The sequence below is a fragment of the Tauraco erythrolophus genome, chromosome 18 (genome assembly GCF_009769465.1).
Source record: "Tauraco erythrolophus isolate bTauEry1 chromosome 18, bTauEry1.pri, whole genome shotgun sequence".
Taxonomy (NCBI): Eukaryota; Metazoa; Chordata; class Aves; order Musophagiformes; family Musophagidae; genus Tauraco; species Tauraco erythrolophus.
Genome location: NC_141482.1, coordinates 4379157 through 4400852, shown reverse-complemented (window position 1 = coordinate 4400852; position 21696 = coordinate 4379157). Strand labels below are relative to the sequence as shown.

Below are 21696 nucleotides of genomic sequence, written 5' to 3'. Positions count from 1 at the left end.
TGTGTATAGCTCTCATCAAGTCCCCACTAACACAAAATTGTACACGGGTATTTGTGCTAGTCTAGGAATACATTACATTGGAGTAATCAGAAAATAAAATTTTAGAGAAATATTCTGGGGATGTGCACGGGAGCGGAGGGAAATTAAGAACATAAATCTTGAATGAATCAAAAGAGAAAAAAACATCAAAACGTATAATGGTTTGATTTGTCAAAATATACTACAATGGCTTGATTTTTTCAGATTTCCTACATGCCTGTAAATCCAAACTAACTCCATTAACATTAGAGCTCTGGTGCAAAGCTGGATGCAAGAGGAAAGACTCTGATGTTGGTTGTTTTAGGAAGCAAACACATAGGATCACAAAGCTATTAAACATTCAGCAGTTTTCTCTGCTTAATACCAACCACAGTGTGCTTTACTGCCTGATGCTTATCTCAAAGTGGTACCCAGAGAATCCCCGTAAGGTTCACGCGCTAACATGCCTACAGAGCTCAGCGCAGTCGTAAGGGCCACTCTGTGACTTAGAATATATTAAGTCTTACAGAGTTGAAGACAAAAATTGCAAGCAAGATGTATATGAATTCACCTACATTTTGTTATTACATATAAGGAGCATATTATTAGGTGGAATGTATACATAATTCTTTGGGTTTTGAAAAATGCAAAGGGAAGTACAAGAAGAGATCAACCGGAATAAGACGAAGGGGAAGGAAAAATTATTGGTGTTTTCAGTATCGTTCTAATGCTTTATTCTACAGCCATGTGAGACCTTTAAAACCAGCATTGTCCCTTTAGATTGTCTTCCTAAATTAGTACAATAAAGCTTGAAATGTTCCTCTGACAGCACTCCACATACTGTTGCGAGAACCCTAAAGCTTTCAGCTGCACCTTAGCCACATTGTGTAAAATTCCCAATAAAACGACCTGTTTTTCTTGGGTTTATGTACAAGTCTAGCTCTCAATGGCAACAAAACACTCTGGGCAGCAAATTTCTAGGTATTAATGAATTTCTCAGGTGGTTTAAGCCACTTAATCTTTGGCCTCATGCCTTATAGTACCACCCAAGGCAGATTATAAACACCCAGAAATGCACTGCCTGATGTGTCTTTATTGCTTAATTATCAAGGTGAGATGCTTATATTTAATTAGGCATTTAATTATAAGCACACACATCTCTAAGCATTACTACCAAAAAAGTTCACTTAGCTACAGAACATAATTTATCTTTTTTGTTGTTGTTGTTTCATTCTTGCATGATATTAAAATATACCTTAGAGGATTAGTTTTTAATTTTGCCAAATGGATCTTGAAGCAGAAATTCTATATCAAGCGTTGGCTTTCATGTGTTAATGTCGGGTCAAATTGCAAGGCCCTCCTCAACCAGCTTTTCTGTGAAGTCAACTCATATCCAAAGCAAGGTTATCACAACCTCACTGGGTGGATTGAATCCAAATCTCTTCGGGTGCAAGAAGAAAATCCCTTCCTCTAAAGTGCCTGCCCTACTGAACTCATCTTGGTTATGCTGGAAAAAGTCATTTACCAAGTCGTGACCTGCACAGGGAAGATGTGGGTCTGTACATCAGCTCCAAATGGGTGGGGCGTGCCCTCCCAGGATTTATCAGCACCTATAAAATGATCCACTTTGCAAAAGTACTATCAAATCAGTAGTCAGCAGGCAGCAGCTACCTGTAAGGCACCATGTGAGAAGACATGCAGAAAAACAGGATGGGAAAGAACCTTGAGACATTATATACCCCACAATTATCTTTATCCATGTTGTTCCTGACAGGTGGCTGGCTAAATTCTTCTTCAGTGATGTACAACCTCCTCACACAATCCAGTCTGGCGCTTCAGCAGCCCTAACGTTAAAAAGATTTTCATGAAGCCTAAACTGAATCTTTTCTTGCTGCTATTTAACTCAATTACTTCTATTCCTGCCCACTACAGACATGTGGAAGAGATTACTCTCTTCTTTCAAGTTCTTGAAGAGTATTATGTTATGTGCTGTCAGACAAAACTGTTCTAATGATTAAATCTTGCCTACCAGATCCCCAATTTTTCTTAACTTCTTTCCTTTGGGCTCTTTTTGTTGCTTTCCATGTCTAACTTCGCAGTGTCCAAAACTGGATTTGGTTCTTCAGCTGAAACATTGTTAAAGTCTTATTACAGTCAAGAGATAACTACGTTAAGGGAAACTCTGCTCAACAGCTTCATGCCAGAAAGAAAAACAAAAAAAAAAAGCAAAAAAACCTTGACGGAGGACAGGATAATCGAGCACGCAGGTATCTAGTAGCTGTTCAGACACAGCTGCTGCTAGGACAATAAGCAACATTTTTTAATGGGTAAAAATGGTGATGACAGAGTTTCTCTTTCAGCACATTCCATGTAGATCTAAACTAAGACTCATTGTACTGTAAGACTTCCATAGCCTCTTAAACAATGATTGCAGCATCTGAAGTTTGCCTTGAAGCAACAGCCAACAGTATCAGTGATATGGAGAAAGCCTTGGGGGAATACACTTACTCAATTTTTTTATCATTCTGTGTTGTTCCCAAAACACTTGCTGGTCAGGTTTTCACACAGAACTTCAAAGACCAGTCTGCAGTGAGTAATGCTACCTCTCTTTAGGATCTGTTTCAACTCTTACACAAGTCATGTATCTAGGCAGAGGAGAGAAAACCTGCTGGAGGAGCTCAAAGTATTTGCTGTAAGAAGCCTGCCATAAAACACGTGCACCCAGAAATGTCAGGATCTCAGCCATTGGGTGCTGAGTTCTTTGCTTTTGAGGTTTTTCACTGTGCTTATTTTCTTCCATCCTGGTTAATAGCTCACTCTGTTCACTTCACTCACTGAAGCAGAGTTCAGTTTGATCATTTTAGACTGTAAGATGTGGAATAATGAACACGTTCCAAAGACAGGTCTGCCCAGGTAACACAGCACAGAAATAAGATTTGCATTTAGTTAATATCTCATTAACATATTGAGCCAAAGAAGAGCAAGACAGTCCCATAACACTGAATGAGTCAGAAGGGGCTGTTGTTTTTCTAGAATATCAGGAAAGTAGCAGAAGAGCAGAGCTTCAGCCCTCAGCCTGTGGTGGCTAAAATACTGATGATCCACTTTGGAATATTTGCAAAATTCAGAGTATATTTAGTAAAAAAGTAGCAGTGAGTTTGTAACTAAATTAGAGAAATGTTTTATTGCTCAAAAATATGGTAAGCTGATAAATTTGGAAGGAAAAAAAAACAATATCCTATAGTGAGAAGAAACCACTGCAAGCCGTGTTTTCACATTCTAGAGCAGGCAGGAGCACTTTAAGGAGAGAGGAGATAAATCATGATGGGTTTACCTAATCAGTGAAGGATGCTGTTGATCTATCCTGACATTAATGCAGTTGTTCTGTACCCTCCCTTCTTCTCTTTTCATGTCCCTGTAACTACTACAGGTACAGGCTACAATACAAAATAGTCTCCTCTTGTTCAAGTTGCCACTTTTCCACTAGATACAGCAAGTTTTAACAGGGCAGTTCCATGTTACGTGTCATCTGATGCAACCACCACCCAACAGGCCATCTCAAGATGCCCAGCTGGTCACTCCTCACCGACCTTTCTCTCCTGTTTCCATCTGCACATTTGCAGTTGATTTCTTTCAGCCCATCCACCAGTCATGCAGCCAGCTGGAGGTTATCAGAAAGCATAATTTTCCCCATCTACACATCAGGCTTCCAAATTTACACAGAACTGAACTGCCTAAACCATAGAAAAACATTTTAACACCTTTCTTTTCTTCCCCCAGTATTTCAAGGCTCACACTTCTTATTGAAGAGGCAAAAGCCATTTTCTTATGCTAAGTTAAGTCACAGAGCTGCAAATGAGGTTGTAACTTTGGAGGCAATAACTTTCACCTCAAACCAGAAACGGTGACATCTGTAGATTCCCATTTTCTGTTTGCATGTTTTGGGTTGGGTTTTTTTTCTGCCACCTGCATCAAGAGGTATCACATTTGTGTCAGAAAGAAAAATAGTATTACATTATTAATTGTGTGACCACCAGCATTTTACATTAAAAAGCCTACTGAGCTTACATCAGAAGTTGGAAACAGTCTCTAAAACCAAATGTATTGTCTCTGCCTAAAGCAGAAGCACCACATGTATTTTGGAGCATCCAATACTACAGACTAAGAGCAAAAGTAGACTCTGGAGACTGTGTGAAGGCACGGAAAAAAAAACCACTGAACTTCAGTGTGCTCTACCAGCCCTGGAGTGTCTCACACAGTTGAGTTTCTAAATGTTTTCCAGTGACACAGGTATAAGCTCAAGATCTTTGAGAAACGAGGTGTAACTACGGCACTTCTTGAATTGCATACATTATGGGTTTTGCATTTAAAATATCAATCTTTTCTTAATTCTGCCCCTCTCTTCCCAAAACACACAATACACGCTTCTTTTTAATACACAACAGTGGAAAAAAAAGTAATCTTGGGAAACACTTTTTAAAAGAGGTTTTCATTCAAAGCCCTGCAGTCAGCATGGGGATAAAAAAGGAACTCTTTGAACAGCTCAGATTATTTACTTTGCCATGTAGGACAGCGAGTTTGATCTTTCAGCAATTATACATGTAATCCTTGCATCGCTTTAGGATGCGCGAGCCGTTGTTTTTGACCCAGTGGGCATTCTTTGAAACAGTACTTGAATGAACTGTGTGTTTTCCCCAAGAAGTATCTGAATTAGATCTGGTGTTGTTTTGAGTGTTAATAGCGATAGGCACTTTTTATGTAGATAATAAAGTTTCATTTGTAAAAGCACGTTCCAGGCCGTTGAGGAAAGAGGAGAATAAAAAGAGGAACCTGGCAATAAAACAACCTCCTCCAGGTTGGAGAGAAAACGCACGAGTGTTCAAAACAAGAAGTCTCTACTGAGTCCTGCTATTTTTTTGCCTACTTCAGAAGCAGCCCAGCTGCTATCTAATATGAAGACCTCTCCTGTACAGAGACTGCTGACTCTATCACAAACAGCAGGCAACCAAGCTGCTTTTTTTTTTTTTTTCTTAAATGAACACATATTCTCCAAACTTGTCAAGCCATGAGGCATAAAATTGGAGCCTGGAAGTTTTTAATTGTAGTTTAACATTTATGAAATCTGACATCAACTTTTCCCATCCATATAGGCACAGAAATACAGAATATACCCTTGCATATGAAGCTATAGAGAAGTTTTAATCAACTATAAGACTTGGAGACTCTGAATGCCTGTAAACTTAGATTAGAGTGGCAGTTATAAGGAGTTTATGGATGCACGTCATTAAAAAAAAGTCAATGCTTCCTTAGCACTGCATGCTACCCAAGAGTTTGTTCATGTTGTACCAACAACTTAAGCTAATTGTTACCAAGAGGCTTTTAAAATCATACCAATCTATCATGCCATTTATAATTAAATCATCATTTTCTAATGCAAGTATTGTCACAGCTTTGGCTCCAACCACAGCTTGGGCAGTCCTGTGGTCTCATCATTACTTCCTGCTATTACTCCTCTCTGGTGGATACTCACACCCCTGTCTCCAAAGAGTAGAGTCAGAAACTCCTTCCGCTTCACTGTAACTAAGTCTATTACAGCTGACTTAAATTTAGCATCCCAGTGACCACTCAGCAAAGCACATACAATTGTAGGAAGCGCCAAAGCAAAGTGCCACTGCTGTAAGACAAAATCACTCTGGAGGAATCTTCATAAAAACCAGCTGACACACAATGTTGACTTACTAAACTCTCTAGTCCTTCACTACAGACTTCCGAGAGGTACAGAGACAAATTTTAGTTCTGTGCTCCTTTATATCCATGTGCAAGTCCAACACCATGGCTCAAAGCTCTCTTGTTTTAAGACCTCCACTTCTATGTTTTACTTCTTACCCCAGAACAAAACACTGCACACTATTTTTTTTTTCTAGCAAAATCTGGTATAGAAAGATACGATTTTTCCAAAGTTAAGTTTTTATATCTAGGTAATTGTATTAGCTTCTTATCCCACCAGAAGTGAAAAATAAAAATAAAAGTAATATATACAACAATGGTTAAGCAACATAATAATGTACTCTGAATGATGATACTTCTCCATACACAGTCTGAATAGTCCTGGTGGTTTCAAAATCGCACTTCTGTCTTCAATAAACAACTCTAAAAATCAGGTATTTGGTAATGTCAAATATAGATGTTCCTCAGATCTTTTATATTCCTACAGCACTTCTAGGGAAAAACAACACACATAAGACCAGTTCCTTGTCCTTTAGAAGCAAAATGTGTTTCAAAGTGGCATCATATTCCTTTGTCTCCAGTTTCAGAAAGGTGATCTCTGCATTGAAGCAGGTTTAGGAGAGAAGATAAAAAGTAGGCCATGAAAAAACTAACAAAAGGGACTTGCTGCACACAAAGGGTTCTATCCATAGAAACCAGTTAGTTGTGAACCCTATGTGAAGCCTGATGACAGGGAATTCCTGCTCCCTACCAGAGCAGGATTACAGAAACCTTTGGAAGGAAGCAATAAGGGTCCCTCTGTCATCGCAGCCACCTGGAGATGTCCCTTTGCAGACAGCACCCCTTCGCTTGGAGTTCTGCCTTGACCTATGCGCAACAGAAAAGCTTCAAGCCAGCAGGTAGCTTCATTGTTCATTACTGTGAAAAAGAATCTGCTTAAATGAGCGTCAGCTGATAGGAGAACATTTTCCACTAATTCTCAGAAAGGTACTGGAAAACTTGCTAAATAGAACAAGCGCAGCACTAGGCAGTGGAGAGACATACAGCAACGCTCCAGCATGTACCAGCTCATTTCAAAAGACATTTCCAACTAATCTAGCTTGGCAGAAGGAGCCAATCTCATGCAATCTTTCCTCTTTCTCCCAAACCAATCACTTGTAAATGCTCCCACATACTCCTGACTTCGTGGACAAGGATATTACTTTGCAGCCTTTGAAAGCAATAAAATCCTCAAAGGACAGGAGAAAAGCTTCTGGGGTGAGTCAGGGAAAAGGAAACAAGGTTTTCGATTCAGGCAGTGAGAAAGGTAACTAGATCAAGCATCTAACAAGTTTTTAGCATTCGTATGAATGCCCGACAAAGGGACTCAAGTAATGGGCCAATCTTGGGTGATGGCAAGAGAAGAAAGGAAACAAACAATCGTTTCCATTTATCACACCTTCCTAACTCCATTAATGCCAAAGGAGAGGTGTTAAACGGATTGAGCCGCTTCTGGGCAAGGTGTGTGTGTGGAAACATAAGAGGTATTTTCTCATTTTTAGAAGATATCAAGCGAGTGGATCACACCGCGCATTGCTTCTGTAGGCCACGCTGGCAGGGACACTACGCTAGAGCCAGCAGCACAGCTTTACAGGATACAGCTATTAAACTGGTATTTTACTGCCAAGTTGTCAGAGCTCTTCCTTTTCTTCTTTTCACTCTTTTATCAGTTTAACATCAACAAGTTCCCCTGACACTGCCTATGTGGTGCTGCAGGCACAGAAACCTGAGTATAGGCGCAGAGACTAAAGCAATTTGAAAATTATCGAAAGAAACAAAAATTTCAACAGAAAGTATCTGAGGCTCAAGCAACTAAGACTTCCTTTCGAACACCTTGCTTTGGGGTGAGACTCTCTGAAGTGCAAGGCAGGAGTTCTGCAGGACTTCCCAGCTCCCCAGGGTACCTGCCCAGGAGGTACAGATGCCAAAAGCCGTCCCTGGTGTCAGTGTCAAAGCTCACTGGCTGGTGTGCAGCACAGCCACAGTCCCAGAGATACATATTTGAACCAAGAGCCACTCAAGATGGCCTCATCACAGTTCCAAAACGAAGGCTTCACCCAGAAATGTCTCATTTCATTCTTTCCTCCTGGCCCCAAAATCCTCAAGGCACATGCAAACACTAAAGGCCATTTGGTCGTCATCAAATACAGAATAGTTACTGTTGTTCAGTGACACAAAAAACGGTGTTACACCCGAAAAAGAAAATCTGTTTCCTCACACTGGTAGCACCAGTGCTGCAGAGCTTTATTTTCCAGGAAGAAGTGCTGATCAAATCCCCTTCTGCACCCCCAGCAGACAAACGAAACACAACGCAGAAGCTGCAGCTGACGATGTCTGAACTTCTCTCCACAGTGGCACTCACGTATGTAAATGGACCCTATGGCATACAGGTCGGAATTCCTACAAGCAGAGCCTGAAAAGGAGAGCCATTACTGCTCCACACCAAGAGAACAGGCTCTCTATCAAACCTATATCAATTTAGAATTTATTAAAGTGTTTTCCAGATGTTTTTCCTCCAACGATGAAAACCTGTCAGGCACAGCCAGACAGCAGGACTGTAACTCAGTGAATACTCGGAGAATCGTTGCCCTTGGTTGCTCTCTTGACTAAGCATTTGGAGGCTTCCTCCGTCCCCTAACACATCATAAAGGCTCCTTCAGGTTTAAAACTTTCAGGAACAGGGTTTAAACAATAAATTAGGTTTTTTGCTCTGCTTTCAGGAAACAGAGTCATCTCAAAATAAAACTAGTGTTATAAGCAATAAACAGCAATAAGTGTCTATTGCATAAAATACCCTTAACTCACAAAAAACCTGCACAAAAGCCAAAACAAAACAACATACCAAAAAAAACCCCTCTAATACCCAATAGTTAAGAACACATCCAAAGATAACCATTACACAAAATTGTTTCAACACAGCATTTCACTCTTCCTTGAAGAGACAAACGCCTGCACTGTTAACACCTCAGATCGAACGCCAGGGAATTCACTCTGCATCATACCGACAAGGATCTTTCACCTGCCCCCACGAGATCATTGTTCCCAAAACAGAGAGATTCTGTTTGAGAGAGTCTGCAGCAGTGGCCAATATAAGCTCAATCTCAGCAAGCTCGATTCCTTTTTTCCAGCTGAAAAGCCATAAAGAGGACAATATCCATAATAATACAAAAAAAACCCCACAACATGTCTGTCCTATTGGCATTAATAGCAATCCTTGAGTGCCCTGATACAGCAGTAAGTCTGTGGGAGACAAAGAAAAGACTGGGATGCAGGAGCTAGTGGTGGTTTTCTATGCTATTGGGAATCTATCCTGCCCATGACATCCAGGTCCAGCTCCTGGTAAGACCTTCTTCTTTCCTTCTCCCTCCTCAGCAAAGCCATACGCACACACCTCCTCCTCCCATGTGGTAACAGAAACTGGGAGCCCAGAAGAATTGGCCAACTAATAAGTACTACTACTACTACACTTTGAACACTGAACTATTTATTTATGTATCATACACTCTCTACGTAAGTATATCAACATACACCACTTGATAACAAGATATCGTAGTACTAAGACCAATAATAACAACCCAAACAATCTGATATTACAGTCAAAGGTTGCCAGCAACACCCACTGCCAGTTCTGGGACTATAGCACCTGGTTTCTTCTCAGTTTTGAGCAAGGAGGGCTGCTGGCTGCATCCCCAACCTTTTATAAATGAGAGATTTAAGGGAGAAAATTTGGCATAGTTTGGCAAAACTATTGGTTTAGAATGGAGACGTAGAATTCTACAGAAAAAAAGTTATTAAGTACTGCACATCTTTTTATGTTTGGGTGGCATCAAAATGAATAGTTAGGGTGTCCAGTATAGAGGACACACACAGCAGTTGGAGCATTTGAATTTATGAGCAAGCCGATACACCCAAAGAAATCCTTTGATTTTCCTTGGGCCAATCTTTGATGTTTATGCCACTGTAGGTTCCATTTGCTATTTTTTACATTTTTCAAAGGCATCTAAAAACATTTTCTCCAGCCACATATTCCTTGAGCAATTTATTTGCAGAGAAAGCGGCGGGGGGGGGGGGGGGGGGGGGGGGGGGGGGGGGGGGGGGATGATGGGGAAGACAACAAAGGTTGCGTGAACAACCAAGTTCTGTGCTGTAAATGAGCGTCATTGAAATGTATTTTTCCGAGTCTTCCAGGAAGGAGAAAGGAAAACAAAGCAAACACCTCTGTTTCAAAGCTGCGGCCACCACCAGGCTGGTGTGCTGTTCATGCCCGGGTTCTCTGCAGAAATACTTTCATTTCAACATTGCTGTCACATAAGGGATCCAACAATATCAAACAGAATTTACAGAAGCCTACACTGCTCTTGCCAAAGGCTACAACTCTAAAACACAGACATTTTTGTCCACTTTTTATTGTTTGGTTAATTTTAAATACATAAAGAGTGATAACAAAGTTTTAGTCCATCCATTCTATCGTTATTAGAATAGATACTAGATCAGAAAGCGTGGTTAGGTTTCTGTTTGAGCAGACAGACATCTAATGTTTTCTGCTGCAGCACAGCATAAAAGTAAAAACATAAAACAGTACAAGTCAATAAGGAATATTTCTTTGCTCTGCTGCGAGCCATTTGTGTTTGAAGGCACTGTGTCAGTAGAAAGCGCAGATATCTCCTAATTAGTCACCATGGGCAGACTGAATATTTACTTCTTGGCTGGCCATAGTTTTATAAAATATTTACAGCTATACCTACAGCCCAAATAATAAGATGATTTTTTTTTTTCTTTTGCCATTTTCTACTTCACAGTACTGGCCTAAATATTAAAGGCCTGTATTTTCATCAGAAGTTATTTTAAATCTAAAAGAACAACTGGAAACTATGCTACTAGTTCCTTTTGAAATTCTGGCCACTGAATGCTGCTGCTTTCATTTTCCAAGAAAAAAAAACACACACATTCTGCAGGTACCACAGCAATCTCATTTCTGATATAGGAGAAGGACAGGGTAGAGGAAGAAATTATTTATGTGACTTTAATGTGATCTGAGGCAACCATGAGATATTATTAAGATATGGTCAGTGGCATAAGGGCATTTGAGAGCCTTTATGCTATCACACCTTTGTCATATTCCAACACATCACCTTCAAAAATTAGTTTTTTAATGGGATGGAGTGATTTGAGAGATCTTGGACTAAAATGCATCTCACCTACCACATTCATGATGAAAACCAAACATAATAGAACATCAAAAATATCAGTATGACCTTGCTACAATGATGAGTTCAGATAAGAGACACCTCTATAACTATTCACTTCCTTATGAAATTATTTCCTTTATTTCTTCCTTTCCTTTATGTCTCTTTCAAAAAATCAAATCAGCTGTAACATGCCACTATCATTTCTTTACGTTGTAGCTCTAAAGAAACTTGAGCATTAATTGCATTTATAGTAAGCAGAATGGAAAAAGTCAGCTATCTGAAAAATGCTTTTTGTTCTAAATGCCCTAACAATGATTACATCTTTCCAACTAGTAGTGGTAGGATTTTAAAAATTTCACCAGCAGCTGAAAAAACCAAAACCATCTGTTGGTAAATATAATCTTCACAGTGAGGATCACTGAAAATGAAATTCCTTCAACATACTACAGCTCATGAACTCGGATGTTGTTTATTACACTGTTTCTGGGTTTTATGCAATTACAGACAAAAAAAAACAGCCTTCATAGACATAACTGAGAACCTGAACAAGTACAGTTTGTGACCAGTAACCCTCAGAAAATAACCAACCAGTTTTCTTCTCTACAAAGAATAATGGTGCAACCGCAACGTGGTTTTACACCTCTGCAGCCTGTGCATTGCTGGGGATTTGAATTATTGTCTATCCCCAGGCCTGCCCGGGTGCAGTCATGTGGAATAGCAGTCACTGTTCTGCAACTGAAAAAGGAACACTGGTAAAATTATTAAGGCTATTTAAAAAAAAAAATAAAGTCACCTCTATTTGAGACTACAAATCCTGGAGCCTGGCCTCTCCTCATTTTACATTCTGTATCGTTGATGTCTTCACCGCCTCCATGAAACACGGGAGCACTCTGACAATGGGTCTTTTCTGGTGTGCAAATACCATTCACAGGACGTTTTTCCCTGTCATTTTCTGCTGCTGAAACATTTCTGCTATACTTTAGAACTGCATATGTTCCCAGGACTGTGATATAGTGTGGTTTTTCCCTTTGCAGAAAAGTTGTTACCCCTTTTATTCATTTTCAAATTGAATTTTGTACTGATTAAAGGTCCAGGCAGACTAGTGATACTTTGTTATCCCTTATGAGAAAGTACCTTCCCAAATATTTAATTTTCTATTACATTCTAGATCTAGTGTTTTCATACCACTGTATGGAACTTAACATTTAATTTCATTCCTACTATAGAATTTTATAGGGTGCTTTTAAAAACTTTTAGGAGTAGATATAATTCTTTATTAATTTCTACTGGTTTTTAAAGTAATTCCTGTAGGATCTCTTTGCCTTCATCCTTAATAAATTCTTTGGATATAGTTCATAAAAACTCACTGAACACGTATAGATGATATGGACCACAGAATCTTTAGCATACTTAAACTCTGAGGCTGGACAACTCGTGTCGAACTACTCAAGGTCACTCGATTCTTTGCCTATTTACAAATGGGAAACTACGCTGGTGTTAAGCTCCAGCTTCTTTACTCACTAAAAAAATATGTGAAATCAGCTATTTATTTCAGAACGACCATTATCTCTCCACCACACGCCTTGAGACACTGCTTCCCTTTGATAAGTGTTGAATACACATTGCTGACTCAACAAAATCACACTGAACTATTTTACTGCATGCCCAGGAACAGTTCAGTTATTATCGTGTACAATGTATCAAATCGTATCCTTTTTGGGTCCTCTAAGAAATAGTATTTGTCATCCTACAATTTGTACTTTATGAATAGTATGATCACAAGGGGCTAGCTATCATCTTTCATGGTGAATAACAGTTTTAAACCAGTATTATCGTGGCCAAAGGAAAACAAGTGGTTACTTGAATGGAACACTGCAGCACTCAAAAACTTCCAATTTTTACATCACTGTAAATTCCAAACATTTAAGCATACTAAGCCCTCAGTTTCTGTTTGGGAAGCAGAAGACCCTTCAGTAAAAAAAGAGAAAAAAAAAAATACTATTTATAGGGTTTGTTGAGGGACCACAGGTCCAGCAAGGAAGGACTGAAACTGTCAAACGATGAACTAGCATCAAATCCCTTCCCCACCCAATGCCGGTTCCTCCGAAAGTGACTGATGTGCCCCTTTCATTTAAGCATAGTTTGAAATGCAACTGCCAGGAGAAGCACAGAACGAGATACAGAAACAGGTCACAACTGGTTGCATAATTTAATATATAACACCAGAGGAAAAAGGAAACGTTGCTTAAAACTCAGCAATGACTTCCAGGGATGGATGGGAAAGAAAAACAGTCGGTACCGCTGACCTGAAGAGCAATTAAATGACTCCTTATTTTAATGAAGTATTTTAAAAGAAGGCAGTGCAATGCAGTTGGATTTCTTCATCAAAATACATTCAGCTTCAGCTACCCTCAGAAACTAGAAAAATGTATAGCTAAATTTTATTTTAATAACGATTTCCAGTTACAGAGACAGGATGGTGCTGGCAGGGTGGCCGCCACCCAGCTTGCTGTCAGCAGAGACTCACTCCTCAAACATCCTTGTCATCGATGGCATTTTGATTTTCCATGCTGCAGGACTGGCGTGGAACCAAGCACACAGAAAAAGGAAAGATTAACAACACAGGAAAGAAGCAAGCGGCCCAACACCACAGTAGCGGCCCAAGGGCAGACCCAAAGTGTTCTCAAGCATTTCTCCAATGGATTTTTCAAGTGTCTCGTGCTTCCAGAAGCCTCTATGAAATGCAGCCAATGCTCTCACTATATTGCTGTGGTCACTGCCACAAAATGCATTCTGGAAACAGCTGGGAATGTTTTATTGCATGCCCTTAATAGGAGTAGCCTAAAGGTTCATAGGCTTAATAGTAAAAAAGACCTCTGCTGATTCCTAGCCTTGTTTTTCTGTGGAATTCCATTACCGACAGCTCCATCACTGCGCTGTATTAATGCTGCAGTGCGGTACATTTGCCTGTACCAACACATCCAATTTATCCCTTCTACTTTTTTTTTCTTCCTCTTTCACCTATCATCTGGCACCGCATTGGTTTCCCATTTAAACTCCATCCCAAACTTCAAGGAACAACCATGGATTCAGGCTCACTGATCCAAGACCATCCAGGGTTTCCTTTTCAAGAGAGAGGATTAGCTATGATTCTGCGTCTGGTTATGACAAAACAGACACGATATTGCTGTTAACAGGATTTCTACATTCTGCTCTGCTTCCTCTGTGATCTGAGATGCAAACGTGGCCTAGTTCTTTAAGCTATATGCATATGCAGACTTAAAGTCCAAGTTGGTGGCTCCATGCAAGATACCACCTGGCAACGGGGTTTGAGGACAAGAATCCAATTCAAACCAAAGAGTGTTTCTGAGGACACTGTTTCCCTGTAGTCTGCCCTTTCACAGCACAGACTGCTCCTCCAGTGCCTATTAATTGCTCCACAGCTCTTACCAGCTGCTGTGCACAGAAAAACCACGTGGCCTGAATTGCCAGGATGCCTTCAGACCAAGTCTCACCTTGCCTTTCGGGCCCATGATCACCATTTGTTCATGGGCAACGATTGATGTCCTGGCTCAGAAAGGGGCAGCAAGCAGCTGATGCAGGATGCTCGGACGCTTCCACACAGTGCCTTTATCTGAAAGTCTCCATCTAACTGGAGACTCTACCTGCCCCATTAGACCCTATCTAACTCTATCTGCTTGGTCCAAGCAGATTTCAGATAACCAATTTAGACAGCAAAGCAAGTAAAAAAAGGCCTTGATGTGGGTCTTTAACACTGCAGGTAAGTGCTATTCGTGGAATTATGTGCAGAAGTGCTAAAAAACAAGGGGGAAAGGGTCCTTGTCCCATGAAAACTGGCAGGGCATGACAGTGGGAGGGAAGGAGAGCCAAGAGCTCCATCTGCTCACCACTAGAGCTGCCTGTCGGTGCACTACTCCCGTCTTCCTCACGCTCAAAGTTTCCCTGAAAGCTTTGTAAATTAATGAGTTCCCCTTTACAGGCTGAATCACAGATTACACACGTACACTTCCATCAACAGAACATCTTCAACTACAGAAACGAATTAAAGTTCAAAACAAATGATTGTTGAATTATCTGCACCTTTACATTATCCAAGCTTCTTGCAGGAACTGAAGCTTCGTCTTTATGCAATTCCTCTTATCACTTAGTTCACAGTATTCTCTGAGCCAATCAAACACTCAGGGTTCGCTCTGCCAAGACCATCTATATTCCAAAAATCTCTTTATAGCAATGCTTTCAAGTTTTAGGACATGGAACACCACCAAATCACAAAGTTATTTCAAGCGTGTCAGGTCACATTTACTACATGTCATTGACGTCCACGTATATAAAACGAACTATTAAAGTCCAGGTGAATGCATGCATGCACATGTATGCCTGCCTGTGCATATGTCTGCCTATTTGATTTCTTCAGTGAGCCATGCTCTACAAGAAGCCTTACTTCCTTAGGTTGTATGTTTTATTGCAGATGAACTAAATCTTCACAGAACGCCCAAGCACCTAAGTTTTCTGTTTGTTTTTAAAAAAAGAAAGCAAGCTTGTTCCTGTCATGTTTGTGCTACGTTAAGCTACAAAAATCAAACCAAGGACTGTTATTCGCTTCAGATTTTTCTTTCTTCTGATCTGTGGAGGTGACATGAGAGGATTCAATTCTGACTCTTGGGGAAACTGGTGTGAACAAAACAAGCGCATGAGCCACGGTAGGCAAAAATCCTCCTCCGCCCTACGTACCTTGGTGGGATGCTTCAGCTTTCCTTGGATGCAGCTCTACTGGGAAGGTACCTGTGATAAGCCTCAAGACTTTGTTCCTCACCGATCTTCCTGCTGTAGCAACCAGTAAGTACATATATACTCAGTGGTCTTTAAACAAAAACAGTACTGAGATCATGTAACTCATTTAATGTAGAGGAAAATGGGGGAGAAAATTTTTTCAGTACCTACAAACTTGTGGGGTGTTTTTTTTTTTAATATTTTAAGTGTTTGGAAATTTGACTTGGTTTGCTTTTAGTTTAAATATATTTTCCTACAGGCCATTTAGTATTTCAAGCAGTACATATTTGTTACATTTTAAACAAAGCCAAATCCCTGAACTGGAAGAAGTCCCTCACCACTTGGGAACACGGCTGTTTGAAACTTTTAAAGAGAATAAGCTGTAGCCACTACTGCAGATGCCAAGAACGTGTTGCAGCCACGTCACTCAGTTGGATGGCTTAGTCAAAGTTATATACCTGGGTATGGAGCACAGGAGAAAAACATCTTTCTCTGTGTAATTGCAAAACAAGGCACAAGATGAAAAGTGCTCTTTCTGAACTCTCTGAATCTCCAAAATCAAATCAATATTACTTACACCAGCTAACAATTCCTCGAACATCAATCTTAAATGCAAACCTGGGTTTGTTTTTCTCCTGTAGCCAGTTCAATTATCTTTAACTTCAAACTGAGAACCACCCTCGAACTCTAAAAGCGTTGATCTTTCTATTTTTAAGTTTCAGTTGAAAACAGCAGTATCCATCTAAAAGCACACTCGCATAAATTGTAAACTCTAAAAATTAATCTTACAAATAAGGAAGGTCACTCATCCTTTCCTCAACCTTAAAACATAAAACTTCAACGAGTCAATAAAGCTAAATTAACCTTTTCACCATGGCCCGATACACAACCTGTGCACTGAATGTGGCTCAGGGAAATGATTCAGTCTTGCAAACAGGCATCCTCACCCTCTTCCAGGGATAGCAGGACATGCTACACACAAGGATATAAGAAATGGGACCTGGTGATAAGAGCTCCTTGCATTAAGGTGCTTTTTACCTCTGACAGGTACTTAGAAAACAGAGCTATGCAGCCTTCACTGTTCAAATTGCTGCTGCTACCAGCACAAAGGGGCTGAGAAGTTGGGGAACAGCAAAGAACTGTGGTAGTCACTCCAAGTGCAGCCAGTTCTGTTATCCCTTAACTAGCTGGGAAGGCAGGGAACCACTCCCTTGGATCTCCGTGCCAGCCAGATGGGACAAAAGCTCCAAGCTTGCACTTTGGTTTTGCTTTCTCTACATTTACCCCCAGCAGCCCGAGTGCGAGCGAATGAAGCACAGCATTGTGTCTTTGGCTGGAAGGCTCAATTACGGTATTTAGAGAAGGAGAGAGATTCAAGTGGAGCATATTGCAAAATAAAGTATCATAAATAGAATGTTAGACTACTAAGAAACCTCCTGGGCTCTTTAAATTTGTGCTCTGTATTTCTGACTCCCCAACAGAAAAATCACAGACTTGCTCTATCATTTAAATCTCTGAACAGCAAAGATCAAAGTTCGGTGCTGAGGAGTTCATATACTTGATGAGCTGATCAGCAGAGCTGACTCAAGTTTTGGGGGTATGTGTAACATAAGCAACAAAGGCAAAAGGCAACCAAAACCCACAGTTGTACAAGGACCTTGTGACAACCCCATCATTTTAGTCATCTAAACCTGGACTGGACACACACACAAGAGTATCATTTTCTACACAAAACAAGATAGCGCTGTCAGAAGCAGTGGAATCCTGCCAGGGCTCTTCCACCTCCAGCTATTTCAAAACTACTGTACGTGTAATAACGAACTGCTATTTCAGCCTTCATGAGCTCTTTTTCCTCCTCTGAGAAGCAAAATAATGAAGTGCCTCCCACACTCCTCGGTCATGTTTCATAAGGCTTCTGAGATCTCACCTGCAACCACATTCCCTAACAGAACTACCCTAATAAGTTCCATGCTAATATTTACATATATAGCTACAAAAGGACATTCCTGTTTTGAGAAGGAGACCCCACTGCAGTTTGTGGGTGCATCTACAGCTGAACTTGCCCAAGTTACACACTCAGAAACATGTAACCACGGCTCACATTCATGTCCCATTAAAGTCACCCCGACAGCAAACGATATTTGACTATTAATAACTTCTCTCCCTTCCCCGTCTCCTCTGCAAACGACTGACAAACCTTGCCAGCAGCCATTTCCAAACACGATAAAACCAGCTTTTACAATTTCTATTAAACCAAGAGCCTCCCAGAAAGAAATAAGAGCGCAATACAGTCCCGTTACAGAAGACGGTTCAGACGATATGAATCCAGCTCTCTCACTCGGGCAGTGACTTCTCGGTCACTACCCAAGACACCCTGTAGCCTACAAGCAGGATGTTCACAAGCATTTTAAGCAATGGAAGGTCCTGACCAGTAAAAGCTATTAACTGACATCGGTTCAAACTCTGAATAATCAGAAATTCTCCCTGCTAGGGTCTGAATTTTATTCTTATTATTTTAAGCTACCTAAAACTACAATATGAGCTGCCAGAGGCAGCATGTGAGCTAGAGAAAGGTGCATTAAGGCCCTTTTACTTTTCAAGTTGTAGTGGGAGCAGTAACAAAAAGCATATACCAGGAAACACCTTGGTCCATATTTTTAATTCGCAAATACCTTGCAATTTCATTCCAAAATCCCCAAGCAGTTCATAAACGTAAGATTACAAAGCAATGGTAACATATAAGAATATCATACATATGTATAAGGACACAAAGACACTGCAGGACAAGTCTGAAGAGGGAAAAGTCAATGCACATTTTTTACACAAAGTAGAACAGGCCATCAATACAAACTGGTGTACACTTCAGACTTTTTTGCAAATGTAGATGTAATATCAGGCCACAGCAATTTGTGCAGACAGCAAGAGGCATTTTTGCACAGCAGTTTGCACACACAGAAAGCTTTACTTTGTTCAAGACCATACTGAACCAACAGGCAGAAAAACGCACCCAACACAAGTTCTGATTGAAAACAAAAAAACCTCATTGATTCCAGCCTGACAGATAACACACACACGAACTCCGGCTACCGCAGTGATGTACTGAAAATCATTAAGGTTATAATAAAGCCAATGCAATAACAGCAAAATTGCACTTTCAACTTCCAGCGAGAGCCTGCTCCCGAGTCGCAGCCTGTCTGGACAGACTCCCCTTCACGTTCCGTGTGTCGTGCACCAGACAATGCAGCAGACAGACCTCTTCTCCCTCCGAGAGGCCCAAAGCAACAGATGGAGCAATTAGCTCCCTGCCCCACAATATTGCTGGGTTTTGAACTGAGGGTGCCAGGGAAGATAATTGCTTTCCCTGCTCGCCTGGAATATGCTGTATTGTTTGCTGACAAACTCTCTTACTCAACACACACCCCACAAAGCCCAGGGCAGCGAAGCATTTGTATGCTTCTGTAAACGTGGCTAACCACAAAAATTCATCCCCAGAGCAACATCCAGCATTTTGAGGTAAGTCTCTAGCAGTTCTGGCTCATACAAAACACAGTTCTGTGAGATATATAAAGATGTTGCCTTTTTGCATATTAAAATAGAGACTTAAGAGATGTTTCCACCTCATTTTAACCAAAATTATTGGTTGTTATATAATTTTCCTCAAGTAAAATACCTACTATGTCTTAGTCTCATAGTGGCCACGTTTCAGCAGTAAGCAATTTAATTTATATTTGACTTTGTGGCATGGAGAGCAAATCTGGATACAAAATGATAATTAAGCATTTTGAATTAATTGCTATTATGGCCTTGACATTTAAACATGTCAGTTCTCTATTAATAAAAAAAAAGAAAACTGTTATAGCTGCTTCAAGCTTTCTTTCCTTATTTTTCTCTACTATATGGTTTTTTCTAAAACTAAAGTAAAACATTTACAAACACTTCACAACCTGCACATTCCTTCATATATCACTGCATACAGTATTGCTGCAGCACTGAACGTATTTTGATTCATGATTATTACAGGCTGAGATCAACAGATTTAAAAAATACCGGGTCATGTCACACATCTAAATTGCCACTGAATTTATCCCTCTCAAAATAAGCCTTTTTGCACCTCAAATCCAGGTTAAAGTGTCAGGGAGCGCTTAAGACAATTTTGGGGACAAGTTATCCCACATGATTCCCAGTGAAGGCTCACAGCAGACTATGCTACAGGTGAACCTCTGGCTCTCAGAGTATCACACAGGAGCCTGGGAATCTCTCGACGAAAGCACCTTTACCTGGTGCTCCTGCTATCTCCATACCTCAGCCAGGCTGCTCCTCCAACAGAGTGTGTTACTATGGAAGAGGATTTTTTTCCCCCTGACCACTTTAACGAGCCATGTATGACTGATGAGGCACAACATGGACAGAGTTTATTTCCTGAAACATTTTATACTGGGTGGTTTCAGTCTACTGCTTTGCAGCAGGGTAATGAGCATCACTTACAGTATACTTTATATCTTGAAATTACTTATGCAAAGCCTCAGAATTTGCTAAGTGTTGCCCTTGAAGATTCGCAACTCAGACTTCAATGGGATCTGATCACGTAAACCAGACTCAAGCAGAACTCCCATTGGCTTGGGCAGAATTTGGTTTATGCCAAGTTTATGCTCATGTAAATCAGCTGAAGGACTGAAACACAGAAACAGTAATATTTCCACAAAATAGCACATTTTACATACAGTATATTGCATCTGTTACTGTTTCTCCCTAACAGAGCTGTCCTCTCTTGTCCCACTCCTCATCTGTTCCTTTACCTCCTGGTGAATCCCAGTCTCTATTTGATATTTACTCCTTGGTTAAGTTCCAATCTTTCAATTTGTTCAGAACTGAGTCTCTGTCAAACACAGTTTGGTCACTTGACTGCTGTTTGGTTTGGGTTGGTTGTTTTATTGAAGCAGGATAGACTAGAAGAAAAAGCAGCAAAACCCAGCTGTTCCAGGAAACACTCCCAAATACTCAATGCTTAAAACCATACACGCATCATTGCTACCAGCCCAACGTGTCTCTAGAGAAACAGCTCTGTTGGGCCTAGAGTCTGTCAAAAACATGATCTCCTGCAGGATCTGCACAGTTACACGGAAGAAATAGGCCATTATTTTATTTATAGTAAGTGACAAACCATTATTAATTCATTTGCATTGACTACAAAACCAAAAAGAGCCATTATGACATTCAGAGGACTGTGCAGCACAGTTCCAGTGCAATTCAGCACAAAACACTCTGGAAGTGTTTGATGCTTTTCCACACTGTGAGAAGGGTTTTCCAGGATGTGCATAAACAGCAGGACATTAGTGTGAGACGGATGTGCTGCTTTATTGCTTTTTCAGAGTTTCCCTTTCTTGCAAAGCCCTCACCTACAAAAGGTAAAACTTGTTGCAATCCTTCCCTACAAAAGATAAAACTACCAACAGCATTTCAAGGGTCAGTCAAAACCTGCTCTTCACAGCACCACGTGCTCTTCTGCTTCACAGTTGCAGCATCTAGTTTCACCTGCTGAGTCATGAAGGTGTTTATCTGGAAAAAGAGCTTTTCCACACTACCACCTTCTCCTACAGAATTCCTGGCAAGGAAAATAGAGTGTGGAAAATCCGTAATTACAAGGGGCCTTGTGAGGGACACCCACATACAGTGTCCCAAGGCTTTCCATCAGCTCATCTCAGCAGGCAGCACCTCCTCCTGCCCAACACATGCTCCAGCCAGCAAAAACCCTAACTCAAGTGGTTGTAATGACTGCTCAGGGTCAGCGCCCTACTGCTCTATTAAATATTGATCATCTTGGTTTCAGTTATAAAATATGAGGCAAATGAACCCTGGTCCACGTGCTTATGCACTAGGTACCCGTCTGCTCAGCAAAACCAGTATCAGCCCATCAGAGATTTTTCTTTCATAA

The 21696-nt window shown here is 40.6% G+C and overlaps 1 protein-coding gene across 3 annotated transcripts in view; it reads right to left on the bottom strand.

Annotated features, from left to right (window-relative positions):
• Window positions 1-21696, bottom strand: part of PTPRT (protein tyrosine phosphatase receptor type T) — a 461775-nt gene that overhangs the window by 180786 nt on the left and 259293 nt on the right. The window lies entirely within an intron of this gene.